This window comes from Amblyomma maculatum, chromosome 3 (genome assembly GCF_055883805.1).
Source record: "Amblyomma maculatum isolate TAMU_Amacu chromosome 3, ASM5588380v1, whole genome shotgun sequence".
NCBI classification, from domain to species: Eukaryota; Metazoa; Arthropoda; class Arachnida; order Ixodida; family Ixodidae; genus Amblyomma; species Amblyomma maculatum.
In genome coordinates this window covers 178,455,678-178,469,189 of record NC_139346.1, presented here as the reverse complement: position 1 = coordinate 178,469,189, position 13,512 = coordinate 178,455,678, and positions in this window count along the sequence as shown.

The following is a 13,512-nucleotide window of genomic DNA, read 5'->3' as shown; positions in this document are numbered from 1 at the left end:
AAATTTGTCAATCATGTTTCGCAGGAAAACTTTCAAGGCCATCGGCTCCAGGCGTTTGACCTTCGTGAAGAGGAGCGAATACGTGTCAGTCATGTGGCTCACCGTTCGCTTGAGCTGCAGCCGCACGCCGCCGCCTGTCAGTTGTGACCACGTGACGTACCACGTGACACGCCTTTTGGTTGAAAAGGAGACGGCGCCGCTTGCCTAGCAGTTTCTAGCTGACATTGAAGCGAGTCGGTCGGAACTGTCATCGTCGTCGAGACGATCTTCTAACCGATTAGTTCAGTCTGATCACCCAGCTAAGGTTGCCAGACATGCCTAGGATTTAGCTCACGGTAGGGAACGTAAATGTGACAAGCTACTGACAGAGATCGAAGAAGAATGGTAGCGTCGGTTGGGCAACAGCATTTGCAGCCATAAAATCAAACAGCGAATTAAGAATACGACACAATGAAAAAAAAAATGTGGTTGTCTATATGAGCCTAACCGACTTAGCATCATAGCTTAGCCAAGCATAACAAAACTTCCGCTAGCATACCCGGGCTTAGCCAGGCTAAGTCACAGCCATTTTTTCTAGCTCGCATTTTGATCAAATCTGTGAGGGCTATAACTGAATTCCGGTAAAGCTATACCCATATAAAGTACGTTCCCAATCAAGTATCATAGTATTTCAGTCCAAGGAAGTGCACTTCATGTGGGTGAAGGCAGATCTGTTAATATCAGTAGAATGCGTGAGTATTACAGCATCTAAGTACACGTCGATGGATTAAATGTTAGTAGCTAACGCGTGTAGTGCATGCAGAACGCTAATACATTTCAGTCGATACCGGTCAATAGCTAATGAGGTGCGTGGTATAGCGCGCGTTATCTAATCCAAAAACTGCTTCCTGAATTCTTGCTTAGTGACCATTTAAAACTATTGGAGTATTTTGAACAAACGTGACGACACTTTCTCCGCATTTTTCGCCACTTGTTGCACAGTGTTTCGGGCTGCTGATTCAACGAAATGGATTGTTTTCATCGGTTTATGCCCCTGGAAAACACCTTCTCTTCTCTTGTAGAGATGTAAATTGAAGAAAAAAGAGGCACGCGACGTTTCCACGTCGCGACGGCAAAGTCAGTCACCGAATCAATAGAGCAACAGATGAGAGTGGCAGCTGTCAGAGGAATAAAAAATGTTCTCTCGCACAGTGAGGAAAGTGAGCGCGATGCGGAAGTTGTCTGTCATGGCGCCGTTTTGTTGCCGTCGCAGCAAAGCCACGCAGCGAATTGTTTCTGCTTGGGCGCGACACAGATACGGTGCGTGTGCCATCGATTGGGAGCGTGTTGAATCGGTCGAAGGCGTGCTCTCGATGTACTTCTCTCAGTCATCGATGCGAATCGAAGCACATGGTGCCCTGAAGGTTAGGCGTGTTAGCGGACTACCACGCTCCTGTCTGCAAAACGGAGGAATGTGTGATGAACTGTCGTTCAGCGCGCATTGCCACCGAAGCCTGGTTTCCGCATTTTGCGGTGCCACTTCAGCAATAACCGAGCGTCGTCGAGCATTTAGAGATTACAGAAGCGCGACACATGAAGTCAGACACAGGTTGCAGGAGGCGCTTTTGCCTCGTGATGTTCCACTGAAGCCGTATAACTACGCTCTGTATAGCAATGTCCTCGTGCACATCATCTGTTGCGTAATTTTAGATGTCTCTTAATGTTCTCATTTAGCGCTTTATTCATCGAAGATTATTCTAGTACGGCTTGAAGCTCTGCATTCTTTAACAGTTTTTCCTCTGCTACGTGTCATTATGACGAAAATGTTCAAATGCTTTCGATATGTGCCGATCCACGTCGTCCAGGCTTGTACGGTGTTCGCCAGAGTTCGATGTGAACAAGTAACCAAATAAATAAATAATAAACAAATAAATAGATACATTTTGACATAGGTAAAGATATTGGAGACAAACGGTTTGTGCCCTAAGCAGACGTACGACGAGCAGAAAAAAAAAGGAGCTATAGTGAGCGTGAAATCCCAGAGACAGCGAACTGAGTACAATACGAGCCGGGAGCCAGGAATTCGGGCTCCCGACCCGCTTTTCGTCCGCCACCCTACAGATGGCGTGGTCTCGGTTCGTTCGATAACTGTGCATACTGCGCTGGTGGCTTAAGAGTCAACTAAGGGGTCAATAAAAAACAGCGAGGCGGTGAGCTACCCTGCACTTGCAGAAATAGAGATCAAGTTCTGTCCCCGTCCAAGTATTAGCGCTAATTTCTACTTAAAATATGCAGAACCAACTGGCCTGACAACACGCACTCTTGAACTCAATTATGGATTTAAGGGGGCGATAAAAGAGAGCAAAGCATTAAAGTGGCAGTAAGCACTTCGCGTACCGGGAAAAAGATGGGAGACACATCTCCCACCTTTAAGGCTAACGCGACAGCCTAAATGAGTACCGTCTAAACCTACCTCCCCTTGCGCATCCCCGTTGACGTACATGCGCTTTGCTTGTCGGTCACTGATTTTTATATCTGTGTCGCTATTATATCTCACATAGTCATTAGATTACAGTAGTAAGCTACCAAATTATCTGAAAGACACAGGTTGAGACCCGCCTTAACCAAGTCATGAGAACGTGAACCTGTGATCTAGAGGTAGCGCGTGTGCTTGGGGATTCAAGAGCCTCAGGTTCGATCATTACTTCACTTTCCCTAAAGTTTATTCTCAGCACAATACATTTGCTTTCAAAATCTGCGGCTTTATGCGTGAAGTCAAAGCTTTTCGACAAATACGAACTTTCCCAGCACTTCGCCGCCGGCTTCGGCAGCCAGCACTGCAGCGTTCTGCGCTTAGTGAAAACATTGACACCGTCGAGTTAACAGTCTCTCGCTCAGGCACGACGGTCACACAAAACGATGAGGATCTGTCAGGCATTAAAATTCTTTGACGGTGGTGACCTGTGAGAATTAATACCTCCGTCAGCGGCTGAAGACGACTGGAGTGCACTACACAGACAGCGACTTCGCCTGGACTGTGCATATACAAATGGCTTGCGATACCGTTTTGGTCAGATGAACAGTCCGCATTGTGACAACTGTGGTTCAGTTGAAACTGTGCAACATATCCTGCTTGAGAGTCTTGCGTACGCTGACGAGCGTGCGTACTACGAACATAGCATGCAAAAGCTCTCCCCTGTACATTCAACAATGAACATTGTTTTAGGTCCCTTAGCCTACCCTAGGCAACCTACTCGCAATGAACTTTTTATTTGCGTATTTAAAAGAAATTGGACTTTTAAACAAACTTTAAGTTCACCTTGAATGTTACCTTCAGGCAATTTTCACGCTGTGAACTCTCTAAGCACATTTATCAGACTATGCATTTCATCATTTTATTTTATACTATTACTCCACGATGCACGTTAACACCTATTTAATGGCCGCATTTTATCTCCCCCTTCAATTCTATTTTTCTCCTCACCATTCTTTTTCAATCTTTCCCTCCCCAATTCCCCTTCCTACACAGAGTAGCATGTCAGCGAAATTTACCCGCAAGCTAAAATCTCTGTTCTTCATTAAAGGGTCTCTCTTTCTCTCTCTCTCTCTCTCTCTCTCTCTCTCTCTCTCTCTCTCTCTCTCTCTCTCTCTCTCTCTCTCTCTATCTATCTATCTATCTATCTATCTATCTATCTATCTATCTATCTATCTATCTGTCTGTCTGTCTGTCTGTCTGTCCTGTCCTGTCCTGTCCTGTCCTGTCCTGTCCTGTCCTGTCCTGTCCTGTCCTGTCCTGTCCTGTCCTGTCCTGTCCTGTCCTGTCCTGTCCTGTCCTGTCCTGTCCTGTCCTGTCCTGTCCTGTCCTGTCCTGTCCTGTCCTGTCCTGTCCTGTCCTGTCCTGTCCTGTCCTGTCCTGTCCTGTCCTGTCCTGTCCTGTCCTGTCCTGTCCTGTCCTGTCCTGTCCTGTCCTGTCCTGTCCTGTCCTGTCCTGTCCTGTCCTGTCCTGTCTGTCTGTCTGTCTGTCTGTCTGTCTGTCTGTCTGTCTGTCTGTCTGTCTGTCTGTCTGTCTGTCTGTCTGTCTGTCTGTCTGTCTGTCTGTCTGTCCGTCTGTCCGTCCGTCCGTCCGTCCGTCCGTCCGTCCGTCCGTCCGTCCGTCCGTCCGTCCGTCCGTCCGTCCGTCCGTCCGTCCGTCCGTCCGTCCGTCCGTCCGTCCGTCCGTCCGTCCGTCCGTCCGTCCGTCCGTCCGTCCGTCCGTCCGTCCGTCCGTCCGTCCGTCCGTCCGTCCGTCCGTCCGTCCGTCCGTCCGTCCGTCCGTCCGTCCGTCCGTCCGTCCGTCTGTCTGTCTGTCTGTCTGTCTGTCTGTCTGTCTGTCTGTCTGTCTGTCTGTCTGTCTGTCTGTCTGTCTGTCTGTCTGTCTGTCTGTCTGTCTGTCTGTCTGTCTGTCTGTCTGTCTGTCTGTCTGTCTGTCTGTCTGTCTGTCTGTCTGTCTGTCTGTCTGTCTGTCTGTCTGTCTGTCTGTCTGTCTGTCTGTCTGTCTGTCTGTCTGTCTGTCTGTCTGTCTGTCTGTCTGTCTGTCTGTCTGTCTGTCTGTCTGTCTGTCTGTCTGTCTGTCTGTCTGTCTGTCTGTCTGTCTGTCTGTCTGTCTGTCTGTCTGTCTGTCTGTCTGTCTATCTATCTATCTATCTATCTATCTATCTATCTATCTATCTATCTCTCAAAAAATTTAAAAAAATACAGAAAGAGCTGCAGAGATATATAAGACGTTATATATTAAAAGACATCAGAAGTGAGTAAACAGAGGAAAAGTACTGATGCCTATACTGGGGGGTGAGCTGTACTGATACCAGCGCGGATTGTGAAGTGCTTCTACTGGCCGAAAAAAAGAGGAAGCAAGAAATTTTTATAAGTAGACGACCAGTTCTTACAAATAAAGCTACCAGATTACTTCCTCTACTAATTCTTGAAACAGACATTTTGAAGTCTTAGTCACAATGTGCTTTAGAATATTCAAATTTGTAGAAAGTTTAGCTCTCTGGTCGCTTAGAAGTAGAAGCACAATACGACCCGTATTGTCTTGTCTTGGAAAAACTTAAGCGTGCGTTGTCAACGCGTTTGAAGTCCAAGATACCAGCGAACACTGCTGCGTAGTTAATGGAGTACTTTCTTAGGCAAAAGCGGCACTGAAGGTAAGAAGGTATATTTTGCAATCAGAAACGAGAATAAAGATATAAACACATTCTTGTAGACATTGCCTTGCGATGGAAACAACGAGCGAAGAACGCACAGTTTTTGCACGAAGTTACAATTTAAATTTGCACAAAGGGTCAACTCAGAACCAGCGGTAGCCCCACGTCTTAAATATAAACTTCACAGATTAGCATTCAGTCTCACATAGAATGGATGTACTAAGATATCACTAAGGACATAGCTCCGTGTGGACAGTTCTTATACTTCAGACATAATTTTCTTTTTTGTTTCCACCATTTACCGTTTCTTAGGCGGTTGAACTTTCGAACCATGCTTTTCGTAATTTCTTAAGACGCTTTGAAAATGCAGTCTGTATACACACGGCAGCGCTTTGTTGTAAAGATGTACGTTTACGGTTAAATTACGCTTTGAATTGTTCTACCGCATTTCTAGTCGTACAGCTGAGTGTGCGCTACTTGAACCAAAGAGGTTTCAATTGTCTAAGAGAAAATTGGATGAAGTAAATGCCTTTTACCGATAACTCATCCTAAATGTGACTTTTCATGCCAAATATGTAAGTCTAGCGAGCCTTGTATTGCTATTAGGGTGCATTAAAAATGTGGCACGTGTGTAGCGCACAGTTTGAAACCCCATTATTTCATTAGCCGACCTCGACACTTAGTGCTGTCAGCAACTTGCGCCCTTCCTTCGCTTCGAAAAGCGGTGAGCTGAGAGTTTGTCTTAAGTGTGGTGAAACTAGCAGGTTAACAAAGTTCTACCCGAAATAGGCTCACTCAGGCAGAAGTTTCATTATGCGCGCCACTGGCCCCTCTCAGCACTTCGTTTCGAACGATGGCTCAGGGCTCGTTTTCACTCTGTGCGTACGTTCGTTGCCTATCTTTGGTTCCTCTCTTTTACCTTCATCTCTGCGTGTGCAGAAGCTCGGCACCTCGTTCGAGCAGTCGCGGTAGACGAGGCGGAGCCATCCGGAACCGAACACGGAGCGCTGACCTGACCGACGTGACTAAACGAACACGCAGTGCGGCTGACAGCGCTGCTTTTTTGTAATGCCTGTTCATTTTTATGATGCCTAGCCATATTTCACCCGCACCTACCATGCGATTTTTCCTCACTTCTCGGCTCAAACCCCCAATCACTTACTTTCCCACTTCCCCCGTCCACCGAGCAAAAACGCAGAAAAAAAACATTACGACTTGTGTTTCTTTCTATAATATATTCCTTCTAGCGGGGGGAACTAGATTTGGTGTACTTGGTATTAACGTCCCAAGCTTCTCAGGTGTGCCTTAGTCGAGGGCTCCAGGTCTCGAAGACTTTGAACCACCTGGGGTTCTCCAACCAGCACTGATATCACACAGCGCACGAGTGCCATCCCTTTCGCCGTCATAAAAAAAAAAATGGCCGCCGCAACTCGCATCGATGGCCCCTTTTTGGGATCATCAGTCGAGCGCCCTAACCACAAAGCCACAGTGACGGGGTGGAAGCATTGGAGCAAGAAGGAAGATGAAAAGAAGACTAATAGGCTGAAGACACGGATTAAAGCGACTAATAACCGAAATGATATTAAGAAAACGGACCCTACTAGAAATCAGCCAAAGTAGTTAGTGGTAGGATGAGTCAAATTGTTATCTCAAGTCCAGCTACGAGTTTTAATATTTAAAGAAATGCTGAGATCTCATGCGGGGCTTCCTGTCATGATCTGAGATGAACTACTAGTTAAACGTTTCTAAAATAACAGAAGTAGTGGAGAGGCCAAAAACAAATAGAAAATTGCAGGCTAAAACTATGTACGAAACAATCAAGGGGTTGACTTCACCGTGTTTTAATGAAGAACCATTACAACCCGTATTATTGGATTTCGCCGAGGGGACTATGAACCGACGCTTGAACAAAAAACTTGCCACCAGTGGGTGGGTTTAGAATCCAAGCCCAGGGACAAAGGTCAACTTCGCTGGCAACTTGGTTACACGCATGCGACATTTTTAGAGCTTAGCTCTACTCTTCGCACTCATCGGAGTAGGCCTAGCGCGGGCGGGTCCTATCCAAGCCACTGCCTGCTTCTTCGTCTTCCTCGTCTATAGCACCACCAGAGGCCACTGATACATCGTCCTGATCGAGGACACGGGGGCTCTCTGCTGTGATACCACGTTACTAGGGTTACTAGGCGGGGGTGTTTAACAACTGCTTCGGCGGCATTTGGTTGCTCAGTCTTGCCATGATTGAGGTACGTGCCGGTGCGAGTGCTTCCATGCTTCTGCGCCAGCGTCAGGCTTGATCGTCCAGCCAATAAACTGTTTAGAGTCCGTTGCTTTAATTAAGAGCGGAAGAAACATTTTTTCTTCCACCCCTTGGCGCGTAAGGGAACATCTGTGGAATACTACAACTCAATTTTTAAAACGCGGCCAAATAAATCATTACCCTTTCTGTCCGTCGCTCGCGAAGTACAGTCTATTCGCTAATCCTTCATGCGACTCACGAGTTGAAAACACTCATCTCTAGACTCATCTGCTTAGTAGATACTTAAAACCTAGTTGTGGTAAAGATAAATGTAGCCACGCTTAATATTATTATTTTTTTAGAAAACGTTATTGTGTTCATGTGGGACAATTTGCGTTTAGCGGAAACGAAAACACGCACGCACACACCGAGACAAGGAGAGCTCACATTCACTGCTGTGAAGGTAGCGGGTCCACCGCACGAGAGCCAACCGGTCTTGCGACGCCGCATTTCATGAACGGCGCGGCCCTTTACCGCTGACAACAAAAAAAAAAAAAAAGTGAGTGCGACACTGCGAACGCAACAGGTGATGAGCCCACCGAAAGCTAGGGATTAGCAGCTCTTGCGTGGAGGTTAATGCGGGACGCGCAGTCTGTAAGGACGCACTAATTCTATTCTAAGCTGCCGCGCACTCGAGGCTGTCCTTAAGAACAAAAGCAAAGCAGCCAGTGCAGCTAACGCGACACCAACTTCATATCAAGGAGCACCAGGTGCGACGCAACGCACGAGTCTCCGTCTGCACGAGTCACCATCGTTTGTACTCTGTGGCCAGCTCTGGCCATCCTGAGAGCACAATGGGCGTCTCCCATCCTCTATCTGCATTGCAAAATCGCCCGCGCCGCTCTTCCTTTTTCCTGCCAGCCGCGCACCGTACACTGGAGCGCGTCCGCGGAGAGTTTAATCGGGAGCGACTAATCGTTAACCACTCTATCACAATCGGTGATGTCACTTGTTCTACCTATTCCCATCGAAGGCTTTCTGTTGAATCAAAGTCCACAGACCCTTGGTGAAGCTCCAAACTTGAGGCACAAAGGGTATCGTCGTTACGGTGCCGGCCTTGACAACCTCCAATCAATAACGCGTTACGGATGTCTTTAGGAGATAATGAGTCCTTTTTTGCACCCCATAAAGATTTCTAGAGCGTATCGGTGATCTTTTTTTTTTTACAAACTTATGAAAAACGTTTGCTTCACAACCTTGTGAATATTTGGTTGCTTGGTAATACTAATAAAGTGACTCAAAAATCTGTGGTTCTCTATTGAAGAGCTTCTCGGCTAAAGTGTCTTTGTTCAAGCTGATCACATCAGTGTCATGGGAGCATTCTACTTTCTTGAAAATTTATCGCTTGCGTGCAGACCTCATCATCAACTTCTTTTAGCCAGAAAAGTTCGCACTGAATTGTTCAGAACAAAGACTTCTCAAAGCTGCATATGTCTCATGAACAGTGGCTCTTAGACCCTCGGACAGTAACAGGTAAGCATAATCGTAACACAAGGTAGGGTAAGTTTTCGGAGCACTTTTAAGGCGTTCTTCGCATGCAGCGGTGCTTTTTAGGAATAAAGCCCTTAATAATTTTACACACCCAAAACCGCTTTAAGCTTATTGCAAATAAAAAAAAAAAAAGAAAAAGCTGTCAACTCGTACGACTGTCAACGAGCCAATTGACTGGCAAGAAAAGAAAAGTGGCTCGCCGCTGCTCGGCCCGAGATAACGCGCGGCTAGCCTGTGATTTGTACAGCTGTGATTGACGTCAACGCGGGGCCGTGACTTTGCGGCGCTCAGCTGCCGCGCGGAGCCGGTTGCGCGCGTCTGGAGAGCTGAGTTTCTGAGCGCTGCAGTTCTCTCGCACAATAAAGTTTTCGTAAATCTAACGATGGATATCGGGTCGACTCATGATTATCTACAATTTCCGAATTACAATCGTGCACCTAATTGAAATACTTAAAAAGGTAATTAACAAATTTTAGTTAATTATTCCACTGAAGATCACATCTAACCTGTTTTATAGAACGCGCCCAGACCCTTGATAACTTCGTGCAACAAAAACAATTTTACCTCTGAAAGCCCATTTTTTAAAATTACTTAGTCTTCTCTGTAACACCCTGTATATACAGTAACTCCAAACACTGTGGCGCTATCTAGCGACAAAAGCTGAAAGCATATCTCTCACAGTGCGAAAGGAGAGGTGGTTTTTATCTAAGGAGGCACTGGAGAGAGCGCAAAATATAATAAATTACGACAGGCACTCCTATAATAAAAAACATAGTGCACGTACAGAAATCAGCTATATTTTGCTGACATGTAGCCACTTGGGGTACTGCACTAAAAGTAATAGTGTTTCTCCGCTAGATAGCGGCTGCGTTGTTTTTATGTGATTTTCAATGGCGAATTAAAATTGTAAAGCCTCTTTTCTTTTATATTGTAGTGCTCGATCTGTACTATTTGAGGCAAGATCTTTTAATCCCCACCATAACCGCATGACATATTTTTACCAGTGTTCTGTCCCTTTAACGACGAGACTGACCATTGGATCGACGCGTTGCACTCCCCCGCGCGCTCGCCTCTCATCGCGTATATGCCTAATCACGTGAATCGCCGTTCGCCTCATATAAGCATAGGCGCTGCTTCACATTCACTTTGCTACTCCCTTAATTGGCCGTCCCTAAATATGGCTCTTTTATCTTCGATTCAATCACTAACACCCAGTTGCAAGCTACCACATCATGTACAAGGAAACCGTACAAGGTGATAAAGGCCCGCTTTAACGAAGTCATAAAACTCTCCTTGGGTGGCGTAGCATAGCGTGTCTTCTAGGAATTCGAGGATTTCTGCCTTTTCATACCCTCCCATTTCACAAGAGTTGCCCGAGTGCCCAGTTCCTGCAAACTCGGCAACTTCATGTGATCTCGTGACGTGAAAAAACACTCTGACCAGTCCGTGCCCATCATGATACTTGCTAACTACCACTTTCCAGTAACATGCTCCTGAAGACAAACGTTCGGTTTAATGTTCACTGAGCCGCTTAGCATTGCGTTGACCAATTACACCTACGACCTTAACCGTCGGTCGGTCGGTCGGTCGGTCGGTCGGTCGGTCGGTCGGTCGGTCGGTCGGTCGGTCGGTCGGTCGGTCGGTCGGTCGGTCGGTCGGTCGGTCGGTCGGTCGGTCGGTCGGTCGGTCGGTCGGTAAGGTTTAACGACCAAAATCAACTCAGGCTATGAGAGACGCCGTAGTGGAGAGCTCCGGAGTAATTTCGACTGCCTGGGGATCTTTACCGTGCGCTGACATCGCACAGCACACGGACGCATCCTCGTTTCGCCTCCTCGTTTCGCCTCCATCAAAACGCAGCTGCCGGCGGTCGGGTTCAAACCCGGGTATTCCGGCACAGTAGTCGGGTGTCTTACCACTGCTTCACCGCGGCGGGGTGCTCGTTTAGAACCTGAACCACAATCGCAGTCAATCCAAACAGAGCTATCGGTGTGTACGTATAGAGGACTTGGACAACGCTCGCAACGCCGGGGCCTCAATTTTCGTTGTATGGGCCTTTAACACTTACGCATTAAAGAAAAGCCAGCGCTGTTGAATTCCCAAGAATTGGATGGGAACGCATTGATATCTGACAAAGCGACACTGCATCACAACTCACGCGCTAATGTTGGAAAGAAAATTAGAGGCATACCACGCAAGGGCACGGGACATCTGTATTTTTCTCATAGAGCTGGCGTGCTCGCCAGCTGGCCACCATTCACTATCGCATTGTCAGTCGCCTGTAATAAATACGCGCGATTCCTAACGAATGCTCGCAATTGGCTGTTCATTTTTGAAAATAGAAGCTTAAATTGGCCTCTCACACCTTTTTTGGTGGATTTCGCCTCTATTTTCGCTTGCTGCTGTCCCAGCCGTCAAAGCCAGGGTGGGTGTGTTGTTTTCAGTACGAAGATAATTATAATAAGTCCGACAGTGTTCAACGTCCTTTCCCACTGGAATGGGAACAAAAACAGCATCGCTGTCTGACGAAAACGCTGCCGTCCAACGCTGCAGGGAAGCGATCTGCGCATCGTGCTACATCACACAGAAAGACACAACCTCGTGGCAATTCTTTTCCTCCGACTGCGTCACGCTGTCACCGGCCGCCGCCTGGAGCGTTTGTCCTGCACACGAGCAAGCTATCAGGAGGCCTGACCGTGCTGCCCTTTGAATGCGTGCTTCACAAAACAATTCAGTTTATCTAGACGGTACCGCTGCTGTGTGGATGTAGAGCGCGGTGTCCGCCCATGTGTTATTACTGAGCATGCCTCCATGGGCCAGGCAAGAATGTTTGTCGAGTAAGAGAGAAACGCAAATCGAACGTAAATAGACAGCAATTTATCTTTTAATGCCTGGTTTTAGCAAAGTTAGCCTCTTCTTTCGTATCGTAGCACTGGATGTATCGATCGAAAGATATCAGGAGAAAACTGCATAAACGTTCTATGAGAGTCACGTGTGCGCGGACGATAAACTTGTATAATTATGTAATGTTTGACCATAGGTCACCAGACATTTTAAAAATGCCCTTTCTGGGTTTGACAACCCGTTCTTTTTTTTTTTTTTTCACAAACCGTTATCAGCGGTGCTGTGTGTAGGAATACAGTTGTGATGCCGTCATGGTGAGCCTTATTCACACATATTGGATAGTTAATCTTTAAGTATTCTACTTAGGATCCCCGCTCACTGGAATGCTTATAAGCCAGAGTAATTACTATACACAGTAGATTTTAGGTTTTCGAAAACGGGGCTCTCACCGCCGCGTTAGAGCAAGGAATACTGAAACAGCTCACTGGAAAAAGCGACCCCGCGCGGCTGGAAAACGCTAGTCATGCTTACGAATGCACGTGCTTTTTTTCTTCTGGCTGCGCCCTTTTGGACGCAACAAAAATATCAAGTGATACGCCGGTCGTTATGGGGCCCACGATCATAGGCGGCTGGCGCTGTTTCGTAGTGCACAGTTTCTCTTTTCCCAGTGAGCGGTTCTAATATGCCTTGCCTTGCGGCGGAAGTGAGAATGGGATGCGAAAACCTAAAAGGTGCTATGAGTACTACGAAACTTTAGAACACGTGGGTTTCTTTAACTTGCACTGGCATCGCACTACATGCGTGGGCCTTGCTCTTCACCCTCATTAAAAAAGCGACCACGGCGGGAAAGATCGAACCCTCGTTTGCGGCTCAGCGTTTTTGTTGATTTATAATTACTGAGTACTAAAGGTTTCACAGGAAGTTTCAAAAAAAACTCAGGTGCAATACTACTCAAAGTAAGCCGTTTCTGAACTCCGCGTGTTTTCAACACCTAATAAGAACTGCGCCCGTCTATAATTAAGAATGAGTCCGAACTATAAGAATTAACTAAAGCTATGCGCCTCAAGTTCTTCCTTCTTCGGCCATTGTTATCCTCCAAAGTATTCTTGTTATCATAAGCAAGTTTCTGAGCAGTGTTTCATTTTTTTCTATGAAGTTATTAGAAAACATTAACGTTTAAGTATCTTCGCAAGAGATATTTTTGCGTACCATATTTGAAAAATATTCAAGTTGCAATTTTTCGCTATTCTGTGCGGATCTATAATTGAGATTTCGAAGAAAAGTGCAATAGCGACATTTTACAGTGCTTTCCTAAATAATTTTACCCGAGAAAAATGCTGCCTTCTTTGCAAAAAGAAAGCCTGTTGCTTTGTGTTGAGACATTGTGCCATCACACAGAAATATTATTCCAAAAATAATGTGAGACATCTCAATAAATACATATTTTTGATGCATTAAATAACTTATAGATATCAGTATAATGAACTTATTTCTTCGTCCTTTTCAATCCACTCTCATCTTGAGGGTCTTCTGACTTCGTGGCTTTCTCCTAGGAGACTTCGAAGTGCGCATTCCATAGATCGAAACCTTGCCTTAAAGTTTTTTACGCGCGTTCAATTTAATTTCGTTTTCAATCAGACGTTTTGTGGGCGTCGCGGAAGCAACGGTCATTTTATTTCAAAACATACATGCTCTCTATCACGAATTTGCCCCTTATCG